The sequence below is a fragment of the Peromyscus maniculatus genome, chromosome 5 (assembly GCF_049852395.1).
Source record: "Peromyscus maniculatus bairdii isolate BWxNUB_F1_BW_parent chromosome 5, HU_Pman_BW_mat_3.1, whole genome shotgun sequence".
Classification (NCBI taxonomy): Eukaryota; Metazoa; Chordata; class Mammalia; order Rodentia; family Cricetidae; genus Peromyscus; species Peromyscus maniculatus.
Window position 1 is genome coordinate 89,120,381 of NC_134856.1, and position 20,043 is coordinate 89,140,423.

The following is a 20,043-nucleotide window of genomic DNA, read 5'->3' on the forward strand; positions in this document are numbered from 1 at the left end:
TGGGAATTTTTATGTCTCTATCTTTTTGGGTGCAGCAACCATCCAGTATTGGAAATGGACAAAATACCTTGTAACTAGAAGATTAACCAAGCTGCTATGAGCCTAGGCTAAATTATGCAAGGTACCAGATGGATAGGATTTTGTCCTTTCTAAAATCATGGCACTAGTTGTTAAAACTGTGTGGTTAGTGAAATAAGAATGCATGCCTATAGACATGATTAATATGAACTTAAAAGAGGCCAAAGTAAAGGCAATGTGCATCAGTGTCAGGAAAAACTTATTTTATGTACAGTATGAGGACAATTATACATAGCTTTAAAAAATACTTTGTCTTCAGAGAACATTTGAGTCTCTATTTGGAGCCTCCTTTATTGGTTGGTTTGTTTTGCTGTTATTTGTTTATAGTTGACTGGGTTTCTTTCATCAACTTTGCTTTCATGAGCATGGGTGGGGGATGGTTTACTTGAGCAAAGACAAGCCAGGAGTGGCACCACTAGAGAAAAATGGCTCCCCTTCCTCCTGAAGGCATTAAGTTCTACTAGTTTCTCAGAGGTAGGGATGGTACCTCAGGAGTCCCTCACCTATATGTGTAGGTGTCTTGTGTAGGTCTTCTGTAACTACTGCTGCTGTGAGTCTCGGAGTGTGATGTTCAGGTCGAGTCCAGACAACATGATTTCACAGCACTCCTCTCCACCCTCTGCATCCTACACTCTGCATGCAACTTCATCTGCACAGTTTCCAGAGTCATCCTCCCTTTGGGTAGATAGCCTGATGTATCTTATAGACATGTCAAATCTGCATGCAAATCACAGTGATATAAGCAACATCGGAGTTATAAGATAATATTCACCTGATGCTGGGGTCATCTGAAGTGACACCAGCTTCATCATTCCTTCATGAAAATTTTAACACTATGGGGTATGTCCTAATAACTTGCAAACAGTACTATGTTTGCATATCTAAATTCTTAAGAACCATTTTTAAATTCTATCTCATTTGGTAAAATATATATAGCAATTGTCATAAAATTGGCTAATGTTCTTAAAAATATTTCTGAGACTAACCTGGTGGCAGACATCTTAATCTCAGTACTTAGGATGTAGAGATACGAAGGTTAGGAATTTGGGTCCAGCCTGAGCTACATTTATTCTATCTCAGTATATATACTAACAAACAACACATACATATAGCTTGTGTTATTTTTCTTCAAATGTTAAACTTCTTTTAATTCTTTTTGCATCAACTAAAATGTTGTGTATGTGTACGAATTGTTAAGTTTTCTCATATTTTTTTATTTAAAAACTTTCATTGCGTTTAATGTAAGGTATAATGTTCAGATATAGATATGCACGTTTAAAAATAAATTTAGCCGTGCTAATTTAATTCAGTCCTATGAGGGTTTTTTTTTGAGATTATACCATATTTACTTTATTTCCCCCTTTTCTTTCCTCCTTCTAAACCTTCCCATGCACCCTCCTCTGCTCTCTTTCAAATCCATGTCCCTGGTTTCATATATACCTATATGAGAAAATCAACAAGACAGATAAATCCTTATCCAAACTAACCAAAAGGCAAAGAGAGACTATCCAAATTAATAAAATGAGAAATAAAAAGGGGGCCATAACAAGAGACACTGAGGAAATCCAGAGAATCATTAGTTCATTCTTCGAAAACCTGTGTGCCACAAAATTGGAAAATGTAAAAGAAATGGACAATTTTTTGGATATGTACCACATACCAAAATTAATTCAAGATCAGATAAACAATTTAAATAGACCTATAACCCCTATGGAAATAGAGCAGTGACCAAAAGTCTCCCAATTTAAAAAAAAAAAAAAAGCCCAGGGCCAGATGGTTTCAGTGCAGAATTCTACCAGAATTTTAAAGAAGAGCTAATACCAGTACTCCTCAAATTATTCCACACAATAGAAACAGAAAGAACATTGCCAAACACTTTTTATAAGGCTACAGTTAGCCTGATACTCAAACCACACAAAGACACACCTAGGAAAGAGAATTACAGACCAATGTCCCTCATAAATATTGATGCAAAAATACTCCATAAATACTGGCAAACGGAATCCAAGAACACATCAAAAAAAAAAAATCATTCACCATGATCAAGTAGGCTTCATCCTAGAGATGCAGGGATGGTTCAACCTATGAAAATCTGTCAATGTAATCGACCACATAAACAAACTGAAAGAAAAAAAATTACATGATCATCTCATTAGATGCTGAAAAAGCCTTTGACAAAATTCAGCACTCCTTCATGATAAAGGTCTTGGAGAGATCAGGGATGCAAGGACCATACCTAAACTTAATAAAGGCAATATACAGCAAATCAACAGCAAACATCAAATTAAATAGAGAGAAACTCAAAGCGATTCCACTAAAATAAGGAACAAAACAGGGTTGTCCACTCTCTCTATATCTATTCAATATATTACTTGAAGTTCTGGCTTGAGCAGTAAGGAGATCAAGGGGATACAAATTGGAAAGGAAGAAGTCAAATTTTTGCTATTTGTACTTATACATAATTGATGCCAAAAATTCTACCATGGCACACTTATAGCTGATAAACACTTTCAGTAATGTGGCAGAATACAAGATTAACTCAAAAAAAAAATCAGTAGCCCTCCTATATACAAATGATAAAAGGCTGAGTAAGAATTCAGAGAAAAAATCACTCTTTACAATAGCCACAAATAACATAAAATATCTTGGGTAACTCTAACCAAACAAGTGAAAGACCTGTATGACAAAAACTTTAAGTCCTCGACGAAAGAAATTGAAGAAGATATCAGAAAATGGAAAGATCTTCCATGTTCTTGGATAGGTAGGATAAAAATAGTAAAAATGGAAATCTCACCAAAAGCAATCTACAGATTCATTGCAATCCCCATCAAAATCACAGACCTCAAAAGATCAATAGTCAACTTCATATGGAAAAACAAAAAACCCAGTATAGACACAACAATTCTGTACAATAAAGGAACTTCTGAAGGCACCACCATCCCTGACTTCAAGCTCCACTACAGAGATATGATAATAAAAACAGCTTGGTATTGGCACAAAAACAGACACATGGATCAATGGAATCAAAGTGAAGACCCTGACATTAATCCACATACCTATGAACACCTGATTTTTGACAAAGAATCCAAATCTGTACAATGGAAAAAAAACAAAGCATCTTCAACAAATGTTGCTGGCATAACTGGATGTCAACATGTAGAAGAATATAAATAGATCCATATCTATCACCATGCATAAAACTTAAGTCCAAATGGATCAAAGATCTCAACATAAATCTAGTTACACTGAACCTGATAGAAGAGAAAGTGGTAATTAACCTTGAAGACATTGGCACAGGAGACCACTTCTTAAATATAACACCAGCAGCACAGACACTGAGAACAACAATTAATAAATGGAACCCCCTAAGCTTCTGTAAGGCAAAGAATGCAGACAACAAGGCAAAATGACAGCCTACAGAATAGAAAAAGATCATTACTAACCCCACATCTGACAGAGGACTGATCTCCAAAATACATGAAGAACTTAAGAAACAAGACATCAAAATACCAAATAATCCAATTTAAAAATGGGGTACAGATCTAAACAGAAAATTCTCAACAGAAGAATCGCAAATGGCCAAAATACATTTAAGGAATTTCTCAATGTCCTTCCTTAGTCATCAGGGAAATGCAAATCAAAACAACTCTGAGATAACATCTTACAGCTGTCAGAATGGCTAAGATTAAAAAGCACTGATGGTATGGCCGGGCGGTGGTGGCGCACGCCTTTAATCCCAGCACTCGGGAGGCAGAGGCAGGCGGATCTCTGTGAGTTCGAGGCCAGCCTGGGCTACCAAGTGAGTTCCAGGACAGGCGCAAAGCTACATAGAGAAACCCTGTCTCGAAAAAACCAAAAAAAAAAAAAAAAAAAAAAAAAAAAAAGCACTGATGGTAGCTTATGTTAGAGAGTATGTGGAGTAAAGGGAATACTCCTCCACTGTTGGTGGGAGTGTGTTGCTGGAGGGCTTCTCTCCAGGTTCCCCAAGCCCCGCAGTCCCACAATCCACTTATAAAATAATCACTCAGATGCTTATATCACTTATAAACTGTATGGCCGTGGCAGGCTTCTTGTTAACTGTTCTTTTATCTTAAATTAACCCATTTTTATAAATCTATACCTTGCCACGTGGCTGGTGGCTTACCAGAGTCTCTACATGCTGCTTGTCCTGGCGGTGGCTGCAGTGTCTCTCCTCCTTCTTCCTGTTTCCCCAATTCTCCTCTCTCTTTGTCCCGCCTATACTTCCTGCCTGGTCACTGGCCATCAGTGTTTTATTTATATAGAGTGGTATCCACAGCACTTCCCCTTTTCTTTTCTTTTTTTTAAAAAGGAAGGTTTTAACTTTAACATGGTAATATTACATATAATAAAACAATTATTGAGCAAGAATTACAGTTACAATATTAAAGAAAATGTCCTATCTTATATTTGTGAGTTTAAAGTTTTATATCTAACTTATCTTTTATCATAACTGAGGAAATTACAACTATCTAGTCTTTAACCATATCAAAGACCTGAGAAGGAACATAATGGTACCTAAGAAATGGTAGATGGATGCAAGCAACTTTCGGGAATCTTGCAAAAGTAGACCAAGACAGCTGGCAGCCTGGACAGTCACCTAATGTTTCTCAGCATTGTTGGTGCATTCAAATTGGCTACAGGCCTAGAGTATCTGACAGACCATTTTCAGAAGCAGGATTTCTGAAAGACCATCTTACCCTGTCTTGGCAGAGTACGGTGGTCGCTTTCCTTGTGTCCCGCTTGTCCAGAAAGGACAGCATTGCATTTGTACTGTCAGCCATCAAGGCAAGGGCAGTTCTTTGCCCAGTAGGCCATTTTGTGCCAAAAAGACAAACTTCCCAATGGAAATGTCTTAGAAGCCCAACATTCTCTCGGGATCAAATTGGTGCAGCCAGGAGCAATTGTGTCTCATGTCAACAGAATTCTAAGTTATTTAAATGCCATATTCTCTAGGTCTATGAAGTGTTTGAAGATTACCTATCTATCTGAAATATATCTATGTATATCTAGAAGACTTAACTAACATGGCTACAAATATGATTATCATAGATGACTAATTATTAATCTATTTTTAATTATCCATTACAATTTTAAATGAGTTACATAAACATAATACCTCAAACAAGAATATATATATATATATATATATATATATATATATATATATACAGTATAACAAAATTAACTTTAAGTTTGTATCAATGAACTAAAATTTATACCAATGTAAAACATTTTAAACATAAACTAAAATCTATACCAATGTAAAACATTTTAAACAAGTTGTTCTTTAAAAGTAGGTTTATTAATCTACTCTTTTATCTTATCATCTCTATATCCTCCTATATATCTAATCATATCCCCTTTTTCTTTTTTAGAAAGAGATCACATTTATAATCAACCTGTTTTAAATAAAAATATTGGTTTTTTCCCTGTCCCACACCAGAGGGCTCTTCTGATTTGGGACACAAGAATCTCTTAACCATTTTTTTTTTAACGCAATATGTCTGGGTTTAGAGGGGGAGTGAGCCAATTCCACCTCTAAAGCCAGCTTGGTATATTTGGGAATTTGGGCGTAGCATCTCTTACTACTTCCTGCTGGAGGGGGGCGCTGTATCTTATGGGGATGCAAAGAAAATTTTAGGCCTATGGGGTAGTCCGTGAGGCTGTATTGTGTGAACCAGTTGCCTTGAAACCGCTCTGGATATTGGATCATCTGGGCCATGGTGTCACCGGAGGCCTTTCAGGGGGTCTTGGCTGGTGAAACCTGATGTATCTTAATCTGGAACAAATCCACAGCCTCTGGCTTTCTGTGGAAACAAAAGCAGAACCTCTTTTCCAAAGTAACATATCCTTATATCCAAATTTTGAAGTCAAGGTACCTTTAAAATATACATTTTGGCATAACTCAACAGCTTTTGTAATTAAATGTTTTTCTTCAGTTACGAATATCAAAGAGAACATAATCCAGATTCTCTGTGTGGTAGCCATCTTTACGTGGCTTATTTTTTATATTACCTTGAGCTTATTGGTTTAAACTGCACCATTTTAAGACTGAAACAGCGGTGTGGCTGCTGGCTCTGCCCACTTTAGCTTCCCAACATGGCAGTGGTACGTTTTCCGCCAGCTCTGGGAGTCATCAAGTCTCAGAAATAGTGGGTCTAAGCTTTTATCAAAGCAGTGTGTAGCCCAGAAACCTTTTTTTTTTTTTTTTTAAATACTAGTAAAGACTAAATCTACTACACAGCGTAATGTGCCGCTGGCAGAGGCCTCATTCCCGCCACACTGCCGGTCAAACTCACACGCCAGGAACCCGCCAGTGTTCAAACCCGCGTTTTGTGGCGTCTAGCTGCCCGTATGAGACAAGAAGCAGGAACCTGGTTTTGGCTCTGTTTAGAATTGGTTATTAAATATTCTCAGGTTTAAGGTGGAAACTCGAGCCGTTGGGCGCCATTTGTTGCTGGAGGGCTTCTCTCCAGGTTCCCCAAGCCCCGCAGTCCCACAATCCACTTATAAAATAATCACTCAGATGCTTATATCACTTATAAACTGTATGGCCGTGGCAGGCTTCTTGTTAACTGTTCTTTTATCTTAAATTAACCCATTTTTATAAATCTATACCTTGCCACGTGGCTGGTGGCTTACCAGAGTCTCTACATGCTGCTTGTCCTGGCGGTGGCTGCAGTGTCTCTCCTCCTTCTTCCTGTTTCCCCAATTCTCCTCTCTCTTTGTCCCGCCTATACTTCCTGCCTGGTCACTGGCCATCAGTGTTTTATTTATATAGAGTGGTATCCACAGCAGGAGTGTATTCTTGTACAGCCACTCTGGAAATCAGTATGGCAATTTCTCAAAAAATTTGGAATCAACCTACTTCAATACCCATCAATACTACTTTTGTTCATATACTCAAAAGATGCTCAACCATATCACAAGGACACTTGCTCAACTATGTTCACAGAAGCATTATTTGTAATAGCCAGAATCTGGAAACAATCTAGATGCCCCTCAACCAAAGAATGGATAAAGAAAATGTGGCACATTTACACAATGGGGTATTACTCAGTAGTAAAAATCAATGACCAATGAAATGGGTAGGCAAATGGCTGGAACTTGAAAAAAAAAATCACCCATAGTGGGGAAACCCAGACCCAGAAAGACAAGCATGGTATGTACTCACTCATAAGTGGATATTAAACACAAAGCAAAGGATAACCAAGCTACAATCCACAACCCAGGGAAGCTAGGTTGAAAAGGACCCTAAGAGGGACATGCACAGATCACCCCAGAAAGAGGAAATAGTTAAGATCTCCTGGGTAAACTGAGAGGGGGTGGGTAGGGGGAGGGGATGGAATAATGAGGGATTGAGATGGTCGAGTTGAGGAGGGATGGAGAGGGAGAGCAATGAAATAGATATCTTGATAGAGGGAGCCATTATGGGGTTAGGGAGAAACTTGATGCCAGGGAAATCCACAGGAACCCACAAGGATGACCCCAGCTAAAATTCCTAGCAATAGTGCAAAGGGTGCCTGAACTAGCCTTCCCCTGTAATCATATTGGTGAATACCCTAATTGTCATCATAGAGCCTTCATCCAATAATTGATGGAAGCAGATGCAGAGACTCACAGTCAAGCACTGGGCTGAGCTGCTGGAGTCCGAAGACAGGGAGGAGGGATTATAGGAGCAAGTGGGGTGGTGATCAAGTTCATTGTTAGGAAAACCACAGATACAGTTGACCCAAGCTAGTGGGAGCTCATGGACTCTGGACTGACAGCTGGGGAAACCTAGAAGGGACCAAACTATGCCCTCTGTGTGGCTGATATATTGTGCACCCCAATAAACTTATCTGGGGGTCAGAGAACAGAACAGCCACTATGTTAAGCATAGTTTAGGCAGTGGCAGCACATGCCTTTAATCCTAGCAATCAGGAGGCAGAGATCCGTCAGGATCTCCGTGAGTTCAAAGCAATACAGGAAACACCCAGGCATGGTGACACACACCTTTAATCCCAGGAAGTGATGGCAGGAAGCAGAAAGGTATATAAGGCCTTTGGACCAGGAACTAGAGGCTCATTAAGCTTTTAGGCTTTTTAGCAGCAGTTCAGCTGAGAGCCATTCGGATAAGGACACAGAGGCTTCCAGTTTGAGGAAACAAGATCAGCTGAAGAATTGACAAGGTGAGGTTAGCTGTGGATTGTTCTGTTTCTCTGATCTTTCAGCGTTCACCCCAATACCTGGCTTTGGGTTTATTTTTATTAATAAGGTCTTTTAAGATTCGTGTTACACCTCTGAATGTAGGTGACAGTTGTGTGGCTTGATGTGTTTGTGGGGCCCCTGGAAGTGGGACCAGGACTTATCCTGGGTACATGAATTGACTTTTTGGAGATCAGTCCCTATAATTGAATATCTTGTGCAGCCTTGATGTGGGAGGGAGGGGCTTGGTCTAGTCCCAACTTGGTATGCCAGGCTGTATTGACTCTACAATGTCTTTCCCTCTATGAGGAGTAGATGGAGGATGGGGAAGGGGGACAGGGAGAGCAAGAGAAGCAGGGTGGGGTGGAAACTGTGGTTGGTATGTAAAATGAAAAGAAAAAATTTATATAAAAAAATCCTGTGCACATGCATGTAGGTGCACACACACATACACACACACACATGCACACACAGAGACACACATACACACATACATACATACACAGAGACACACACATACACATAAAAACAGAATTTTGAGGCAGAACTTTAAACAACTAAGAGATCTTTAGGGAGGTAAATAAAATTACAATGTGAAGTAATAAAATAATAATAATAATAATAACAATTAATAATTAATTAGTGCTAAAGAGAAATGACTGATTCAACTGTAAATCTCAGGATGCCAAACATCCTAAACTAAAATGTGAAAAAACTCCATCTGAGAAGCATGTAGAACTCCCAAAACAGGATAACTGGGAAAGGCAAAACTGTAGGAACAGTAAAGTATCAACAGTAATTGATAAGGGGAAGAGTGGGAAGTAAACAAAACACAAAGGGCTTTGAAGACAGCACAACTCTATGGCATGACATTATGATAAGTGCACCATTGCAGAAACAAATGACTGTGAATAATAATTGTGTATAATTGAGGTATATTGACTGCAGCAAGTATAGTGCTCTGGTTCCAGCATCTGATTCCAGTGGAGATTTCACATACACGGGCCCAAAGGATATTTGAAAAATCCCTGTAACTCTGCTCTATTTAACTGTGAACAGAAAGCTGTTCTCATGCACAAGATCTCTATGTTTTAAATAGCACAAGTTATATAAAAATGCCCTTGTTTTAAAATAACAACACATGGAACGCCGTTCTTTTTACTCAAATTGTGTGTCTTCCTTCCCTCTGAATATTGATGCCATGCATTCACAAAATCTGAACTGATAAAGCCTTTTAAAGTACTTTCCAACACAATCATGCCCCCCATTTATTAGCCTTTGCATATCTTTCTTTGCATTCTTGATGCTGCATTATATATATATATATATATATATATATATATATATATATATATATATATGCCAGCTTTCCTGTAGGCTGTGGTAGAGCTCAGTATAATCCTAAACTCCCTTTCATTAAAGATAGGTGAGCGTCATGGTATATGCTGAAGGTTAAACATATATGGACACATACATTGCTGAATTTCACAAAAATTATTTTCCTTTTCTGCTGTAACTTACTATTATTTTTAATTCCATCTGTAATTCTGTGAACTAATATGATCCATGAAGCTCTGTTGCCTTTTGATATTTGCAGGGAGGAGGATGAGTCTTGCCAGCTGTGGGTAACTAGTCTCCATACAGTCTTTGAAATTTTTCCAGTGCCAAGCTGACAACTAACATATGCAGCTCTGTTTAGAGATGCCTTGATTACACAGCATACAGTGTATAATAATACTCACATCCATCTGGTTAATAAGATATTTGAGACAGCAGAGGATATTTGCAATACCCTAAATTCAGGCATGACTTGTCCACACTGACTCAGCATATTCCATTTTATATGCCTGCATTGCTATGCAATTGTAAATGCAGGGATTTGTTTCCTAGTTGGTCTTTTCAGATTAAAATTGACTTAAATTCTCATCAACAAAATACATAAGAGCGAGGACTCTGCCATAGAAATAGAACTTTGCTGTTTGTGGATCCCTCCTTACCAAATAGAAGCAATCAACCTTAATACCTACTTACCTTTCTATCGCTTCTTCCACAGATTGTTGTTGCTTTAAAAGCACCTACTAATCTCTAACCAGATATGCAAATACCAGTCAACAATCTACTCCTTTCAAACTCTGATTCTGACTAATGTCATCATGGATTGGTATTTATCACATATTGGTTCTGGACTGATAAAAGAATTAACAGTGTTTGGAAGAGTGACATCTTTAAGAAGCATTCTAATCTATTGATCTGCAAAGTAAAGAAATTATTCATCAACTTGCTTCCTTAATAGATCATCAAAACTTAAGAGAGGTAGGCTGTGACTTTTAGTAGTGTCCCTCTTGACCTAGTGAAAGATAGGTTCTAATTGATTTTTTTTCATATACTATACTATCCAGTACATTCTTCAACATTGTAAAGTTCTTGTTCCATCCTGAAAAATACACACCAATTGCTTGTCCAGTGACAGTCAGTCCTGAAAACATACATACAAGCAACATTTTATGTACTCAACAGGTTATATTTATATTTACCCAGAACCCAATTTAAACTAGATGTAATAATCTCAGTATTCATATGGCAAAATGGGAGACAGAGACAGGAGACTCCCTGAAAGGTCATCGACCAGTTAGCATAGTGTACAAATAGATGGAAGATAAGAGATCCTTTATCTACAAGGGTCTAACACCTGGGCTAGAAAGCCTGGGCTAACACTTGCAGGTTGTCCTCTGACTTCGTTACATGCAATTAGCATGCATTCATATTCACAAATGTATGCATATATACATGCACATATTCATTGTGTGTTTATATATATATGTTTATATATGTTATATATATATATATAAAAACATCAAGGGTGAATCTTTAACTCACTAAGGTTACTATATATTTTTAAGAGATTAAATATTAATTTTTACAGTAATGGTTTGTTACTTAAAAAAACAATTAGAAAAAATGTTCTAAACTTCATTAGTCTTGAACATATTCATAGCTTGAAAATATAACATTTTGGTAAAAGAGTTTGTGTAGAAGAGACATGACTTGAAAGTAAAATTAAACAAGATGCTCATGTGGTTGCTACTATATTTTAGAAACAGAATCTTGCCCATCCTTGATATTCTAAGGAAAGACTTGATAGAACTTCAGGGATAACAAATGGACCTTGAATTTTTGCGCATGATTATTTTGCTTTTCTTAAAAGATTTATTATTCTAATCAGATATATTGAATTAAAATAGATTTATTATATGTGATTTATTGAAGTTTATATTTTATCTCATTATGATATATTGTTCTGTTTTTTTATATCTTTAAATTTTGAATAAATGAAATCATACCTTTTTGAGCTTGATTTTTATTTATTTATTTTTTGTTTTTGTTTGTTCTTTGTCTCATTTTTATTAAGAAATTTTTTATTCATTTTACATACCAATCAAAGATTCCCCCTCTTCCCTCCTCCTGCCCCTTCAGCCTCCCCCTCCCAGCATACTCCCCATTCCCTTCTACAAAAAGGTAAGGCCTCCCATGGGGAGGTACATTTAGTAGAGGCAGGTCTAAGCCTCTCCTCCTGCCTCAAGGCTGTGCTAGGTGTCCCATCATAGGTAGTAGGTTCCCAAAAGCCTGCTCATGCACCAGGGATGGATTCTGATCCTACTACCAGGGGGTCTCTTAAGCACATCAAGCTACACAACTGTCTCACTTATGCAGAGGGCCTAGTCCAGTCCCATAGAGACTCCGCAGCTATAGGTCCACTGTTCATGAGTTCCCACTAGTTTGGTTTGGTTGTCTGTAGGTTTCCCCATCATGATCTTGAAGTACTTGCTCGTAGAATCCCTCTTCTCTCTCTGACTGGATTCCTTGATCTCAGCCTGAAGTTTGGCTGTGGATCTCTGCATCTGCTTCCATAAGTTCCTGGAGAAAGGCTCTATGATGAAAGTTAGGGTATTCACCTATCTGAATACTGGGTTAAGCCTGTTTAGGCACTTTCTCCACTATTGCTAGTAGTCTAAGCTGGAGTCATCCCTGGGGATTCTTGGGAACTTCCCTAGCACCTGGTTTCTCCCTATATTCACCATGATGTCTCCTTCTACCATGGTATCTCTTTCATTGCTCTCCCACTCCATCCCTGTTCCACCTCTACCATCTTGTTCCCTTATGTTCTCATCTCTCATCCTCTACCCTCCATTTCCCATCTTCAGTTTATTCATGGAAATCTCATCTATTTTCCATTCCCAGGACAATCCATGCATCCCTCTTTGAGTTCTCCTTGTTAGTTAGCTTCTCTGGAGCTGTGGGTTGTAGTCTGGTTATGCTTTGCTTTACATCTAGTATCCACTAATGAGTACATACCATGAATGTTCTTCTGAGTCCGGGTTACCTCACTCAGGATGATATTTTCTAGTTCCATCCATTTGCTTGCAAATTTCATGATATCATTGTTTTACATTGCTGAGTAGTACTCCATTGTGTATATGTACATTTTCTTAATCTACTCTTCAGTTGAGGGGCATCTAGGTTGTTTCCAGGTTCTGGCTATTATGAACAATGCTGCTATGAACATAGTTGAACAAATGTCCTTGCGATATGATTGAGTATTCCTTGGGTATGTGCCCAAGAGAGGTATAGCTGGGTCTTAAGGAAGATTGATTCCAAATTTTATGAGAAACTGCCATACTGATTTCCAAAGTGGCTGTACAAGTTTGCATTCCCACCAAAAGTGGAGGAGTCTTCCCCTTGCTCCACATTCTCTCCAACAAAAACCTGTCTGCAGTGCTTTTGATCTTAGCCATTCTGGCAGGTGTAAGATAGTATCTCAGAGTTATTTTGATTTGCATTTCCCTGATGATTAAGAATGTTGAGCAATTATTTAAATGTCTTTCAGTCATTTGAGATTCTTCTATTGAGAATTTTCTATTTAGATCGGTACCCAATTTTTTTATTGTATTGTTTGTTATTTTGATGTCTATTTTCTTGAATTCTTTATATATTTTAGAGATCAGTCCTCTGTCAGATGTGGGCTTAGTAATGATCTTTTTCTATTCTGTAAGCTGCCATTTTGTCTTGTTGTCTGTGTTCTTTGCCTTACAGAAGCTTCTCAATTTCAGGAGGTCCCATTTATTAGTTGTTGCTCTCAGTGCTTGTGCTACTGGTGTTATATTTAGGAGGTAGTCTCCTGTGCCAATGCATTCATGGTTAATTACCACTTTCTCTTCTATCAAGTTCAGTGTAACTGGATTTATGTTGAGGTCTTTTGTCTACTTAAACTCGAGTTTTATGCATGGCAATATATATGGATCTATTTGTAATCTTCTACATGTTGACATCCAGTTATGCCAGCAACATTTGTTGAAAATGCTTTGTTTTTTTTTTCCATTATACAGATTTGGATTCTTTGTCAAAAATCAGGTGTTCATAGGTGTATGGGTTAATGTCAGGGTCTTCAGTTTGATTCCATTGGTCTACATGTCGGTTGTTATGCCAATACCAAGCTGTTTTTTTTTTTTTTTTTTTTTTTTTTTTTTTTTTTTTTTTTTGGTTTTTTCGAGACAGGGTTTCTCTGTGTAGCTTTGTGCCTTTCCTGGAGCTCACTTGGTAGCCCAGGCTGGCCTCGAACTCACAAAGATCCGCCTGGCTCTGCCTCCCGAGTGCTGGGATTAAAGGCGTGCGCCACCACGCCCGGCTCCAAGCTGTTTTTTATTACTATAACTCTATGGTAAAACTTGAGGTCAGGGATGGTGGTGCCTCCAGGGACGGCTTTATATTGTACAAGGTTGTTTTAACAGTCTTGGGTTTTTTGTTTTTCCATATGAAGTTGAGTATTGTTCTTTCCAAGTCTGTAAAGAATTGTGTTGGTATTTTAATGGGGATTTCATTGAATCTGAGCATTGCTTTTGGTCAGATTGCCATTTACACAGTGTTACTCCTACCTATGCATGAGCATGGTAGATCTTTCCATTTTCTGATATCTTCTTCAATTTCTGTCTTCAGAGACTTAAAGTTCTTGTTATGCAGATCTTTCACTTGCTTAGTTAGAGTTACCCCAAGGTATTTTATATTGTTTGTGGCTATTGTAAAGAGTGATTTTTCTCTGTTTTTTTTCCAGCCTGTATATCATTTGTATAAAGGATGGCTACTGATTTTTTTTTAGTTAATCTTGTATCCTGCCACATTACTGAAGGTATTTATCAGCTGTAGGAGTTCCTTGGTAGAATTTTTGGGGTCACTTATATATACTAACATATCATCTGCAAAGAGTGCAAACACTAAGAGAACATGGATGCCAGCCTAGACTAATATACCCAGCAAAACTTTCAATCACCATAGACAGAGTGATCAAGACATTCCATAACAAAACCAGATTTAGACAGTACCTATCCACAAATACAGAGCAATAGAAAACACTAGAAGGAAAAATCAAATAAGGAAGTCAGATGTACCCACAAAAACACAGGCAATAGATAACTCCACAGTAGTAAATCCCAAAGAAAGGAAATACATATACACCACCACCAAAAAATAACAGGAATTAACAATCACTGGTCATTAATAGCCCTTAATATCAACGGACTCAATTTGCCTATAAAAAGATGCAGCCTAACAGAATGGATGCAAAATCAGGATCCTTCCTTCTGCTGCATATAAGAAACACACCTCAACTTCAAAGAGAGACACTACCTTAGAGTAAAAGGCTGGGAAAAGACTTTCCAATCAAATGGACTTAAGAAGCAAGCTGGTATAGATATCCTAATATCTAACAATATAGACTTCAAATTAAAATCAATCAAAAGAGATGAGGAAGGACATTCCATATTTATCACAGGAAAGATCCACCAACATGAAGTCTCAATTCTGAAAATTTATGCCCCAAATACAATGGTACCCACATATGTTAAAGAAACATTACTAAAGCTTAAATCACACATCAAACCCCACACGTTAATAGTGGGAGATTTCAACACCCCTCACTCACCAATGGACAGAAACTTAACAGAAAAATAAGGGACCTAATAGATGTTATGACTCAAATGGGCTTAACAGACATCTAGAGAACATTTCACCCTAACAGAAAAGAATATACCTTCTTCTCAGCATCCCATGGAACCTTCTCTAAAATTGACCACATGCTCATTCACAAAGCAAATCTCAACAGATACAAAAAAAAAAAAAAATTGGAATAACCTCTTGTACTTTATCGGACCACCATGGCTTAAAGTTAGATTTCAACAACAACACAAATTACAGAAAGCCTACAATTACATGGAAACTGAATAAAACTCAACTGAATCTCCAATGGATCAAGGAAGAAATAAAGATATTAAAGATTTCTTAGAATTCAGTGAAAATGGATGTAATACATATCCAAACTAATGGGACTATGAAAGCAGGGCTAAGAGGAAAATTCATAGCACCAAATGCCCACATAAAGAAGTTGGAGAAATCTCATACTAGCAACTTCACAGCACACAGAAAAGCTCTAGAACATAAAAGAAGCAAAGTTCCCCAGGAGGAATAGAGGCCAAGAAATAATCAAATTTGGAGCTAAAATCAATAAAATAGAAACAAAGAGAACAATACAAAGAATCAATGAAACAAAGAGTTGGTTCTTTGAGGAATTCAACAATTTTCTATATAATATTACCATAGAACATTTTATCTGGAAACTTAATACAGTTAAATCTACAGTGTTATTTTTTCATGCTCTCAAATAGTACAAGAACTATGTTGCCATAGTTGTGATCACCCTTCTCAACTTTCATCCTACTATCCACATATCTGATTATGTCATTTTACAAGCTGATCACTGTCTTATTACCTCCCACTGGCTGTGAATTTCAAAGTATTTACACAATTCTCAATGTCTTTTCCTGGGCTATGTCACTTGCTGCCATTTTCCATCTGAAATCATCCAGCTTTTCCCTTGTGTGTTGTCTAAAAGTATCTAGAGTAAATAGGGTCAGGGATGGAGGGAAGCCTGTTGTTATTTGAAGTTAATATATTCTTTTTCATACTGTTAAATTACATAAGTCTACATTACAAATTTTCAGAATTTTGAGAAGGCTACACTTAGGTGCTAAAGATGAGAGATTTGTCTCATTTTCAAATATCTTTTAGGACATTCATAGATGCTATGTGATCTGCAAGACATATAAATAAGGAATTTATTGGCCCCCATTTGATTTTTACTTCAAATAATACTCGTTGTGTGTATCTTAGAGTATTGCCTTTTCACTTTCTTGATTCTCTCTTAGGCCCAATTTGATTTATGTTAGACATCCTCATCCTGTCATTCACAGCTCTGCATCTTTCTTTTCTATTCCCTCTTTAATTTCTATGCTCTATTTACATTTATTACATTCTATGAATATTTTTCATTTTCAGATAAACTAATCAGTTCATTAATCTCACTTAAATTTGTATACATACCAAATTTTACATTCACATAATACCTTCCATTTTTATCTCAATAATATTTTTCACATCTATTTGATCATCTTAACCAATTCTTAGCTTTGCCAACATAATTTTTATTATTATTATTTATTGTATGTGCATGGGTGCTTTGCAAACACACACACACACACACACACACACACACACACACACACACTTGCGTGCCTGTGTGTGTGTGTGGGGGGGTGTTTACTACATGCATACTGTAACCATGGAGGCCAAAAGAGAGCATTAGATCCCAAGAACTGGAGTTAAAAAGAGTTGCAAGCTACCATGTGGGTATTGGGAAACAAATCCTGGCCCTCTAAAAGAGCAGTCAGTGTTTTTAACTACTGAGTTATCTCTCTAGTCCTTTTGCCCACATTTTTAACCATAATTTCATATCACCTAAATGTTGTGGAATAACTTCTGTACACTGTGAAGATTTGTCATTTGGGTTGGTTTCATAAAAAGCTAAATAGCCAATAACTAGGCAGAATTTTGGAGGCAGAGAGGATGCTGGGAAGAAGGGTGGAGACTCTGAAAGTCACCAACCAGATGGAGAGGAAGCTACAGGAGGAGTACAAAGTAAAGGTAACTGAACCACATAAAAGAACATAGATTAAAAGATAAGGGTTAATTTAAGTTGTAAGAGCTAGTTAGTAACAAGCCTAAGCTATGGCTGAGCTTTTGTAATTAATAAGGAGTATCCATGTAGTTAATAGGACGCTGGATGGTGAGAAAGAAAAAAACCTACACCTAAATTTCCTTCTTTTGCTTGTTTATATCAAACATTTAGAATTTATTTTCTAGCCGGGTGGTAGTGGCAGTGGCACATGCCTTTAATCCCAGCACTTGGGAGGCAGAGGCGGGTGGATCTCTGTGAGTTCCAGGCCAACCTGGGCTACAGAGTGAGTTCCAGAAAAAGCACAAAGCTACACAGAGAAACCCTGTCCCAATCCCCCTCCCCCAAAAAATACATATTTTCTGTTCCTAGGATGTTGGGTCCAAAGGAAACTTCATTTCCCCAAATTCTAGTAGTTAGAAATAAGCCATTATTCCTCAGGAACTTGTGAAGCCAGTTCCCCTCTTTCAAAGGAGGCATTTCTCTTATCACTAGCAGAAGGGACAAATGGCTATCTGTGATGCCTATTAGCATACCAAAGCACATGCTAACCTCCAGGATTCTCAGCATCACAAGTGCCTGTACACATTTCAGAGTCCATCACGGCATCCTGACTCTTCTTGGCTATTCTTGCCTCTTCTGCTACCCTAAACTCCAGATCATGATCTTCCCTTGCCCAAATTACTCATTTCTCCTTATAACCCTGCTATTTCACCTATGCTCTGTCTTTTGACCTCTCTTGCCCACATTCTCTTTGTCTTCATCTTTGTCTCTCCCTCTCTTTCTCTAGCCTCTCATAGTCAGACCCAGTCTGCTTGCTATGTTCAGTCTACTACTTTCTCTGCTGTGGACTCTACTCTTCCAGATACTTCTGGCTGTTCTCTTGCTCATAACTACAATAAAAGCTTACCCCTTAAACATACCATAAATGTCCATGTTGTCAGTTTATACATGGTGGGCTGATGCTTTCTAAGTTTTCAGAGATTTTGTTACTGGACCTTCCAGGTATCTAATCCTACTTCTAACCTAAGATAGTAATGTATCTTAGGGTCCCCATTCCTCACCTCCGCTGCAGTGACTCCTAGGGTGATGCCCACTTGCCTGCAGCCCTCGGCCCGCCGATGAGAGAAGCAAGTCCTGGTGTTCCCCACGGAAAAGAGCAGCATTGTGACCCTCTGCATGCTTCTGGCAGGAGGGAGGCACCAGCCCCTGGGCTTCCTTGCCAGGGAGATTCTCCACCTTATGCGGGAGACCTAGCATCTGCTTGCACATTCTCTGCCTGGTCTGAACCCTCAAACTGGAGGGACTAGTCCAGGACCCCTAGAGCCAGGCATGGGTAGAGAGTTCTGGAGACAAAAGCCAATTAAAGTCTTTTTCAAACCTGAAAAAAAAATTGTTTTCTCATTTAGATTTACACATGGTATGGTTTTTAGTTCCTTTCAGTAGAGAAAGTAAATTCAACATCTTTAAGTGATGCTCTGAAGCAATCAGTTCTAAGACCTAAAAAAAAAAAACCCACATCATTCCATGTTTTGTTCATACATTAAAATATAACATTTTAGGCATATCTTTTTATTACTTAGAGGACAGAGACCACTTGGCACAAACCCTCTGTATAAATCTCCAGAAATCTTCCTATATTTTCAACCTCATCTATGTGCCTCACTGCTTCCCATCTTTTGGAATTCATGGTTTCTTATCACTGTGTGATGCATTAATTACACATATTCTGATATATTAGAAAACATATCTTATAAATAAAATCTAGTATATATTCAATTTAATCCTCTCTTTTGTTTCTTCCACATCCTACCTACTTTCTCTTTTTCACTTATAAATACATATGATACATGTCCCTAGAGCCAATAAATAGTTTTTTCTCATTAAATCTTCAATAATGATTAATTCAATACATTTTAACAAGTCCCAATGGCATTTTTTGTTAAAATAATTCAAGTATACTTTTCAAAGAATGCAATGTATTGTTTTAAAAATCATTCCCTTAATATTCATCTGTGTTTTATATATTTTTTCTTTATCCAATTTTCAAGAAAACCCTCCCCAGGCACACATTACAAATAACATCAGCAAATGCATATCTTAAAATGATTATAATAACATTCCATAATCCTTTGGGTTACTACCAAATTTTCCCTAATATCAGGTTATTACTTTATATTAAATTTTGCTCAAGATAATCTAAAAACTTTTATTTTAGGATATTCATGATATAATTAACTCAATAGAATATATTCCATTGCACTTTTTCCTATAGTTGCATGTACCTATAATGCTACATTTTCGCTAAAGCACTTGTTAATCTGGGGTATATTGCTAGAAATTTAGCACATACTTCTGTGATTACTGAAGCATTTCAAACATCCCAAGTGCAGAAAATAAAATGAGACATGTTTATGGATTACTCGCTGAAACTGAATACATGTCAGCAGCTTGTTTCATTCTTCTCTCATGTGTGTACAGTTTCTTTCTCTCTGTCCATCTGTTTCTTTCTTTATCTCTCCCTTAAGAACTGAATCTGAAGATAAGCAGCTGAAGCTTGCCTTTATCCTTCTCTCCCATTGCACGCCCAAAGCAACTGCTAATCTGAATTACAATTTTACTTTTCAGGTGATTGAGTCTTCACTTTTAGTACCTCGACAGGTAGCCATAGCCGATGTGTAATGCACTGTTTTCTACTG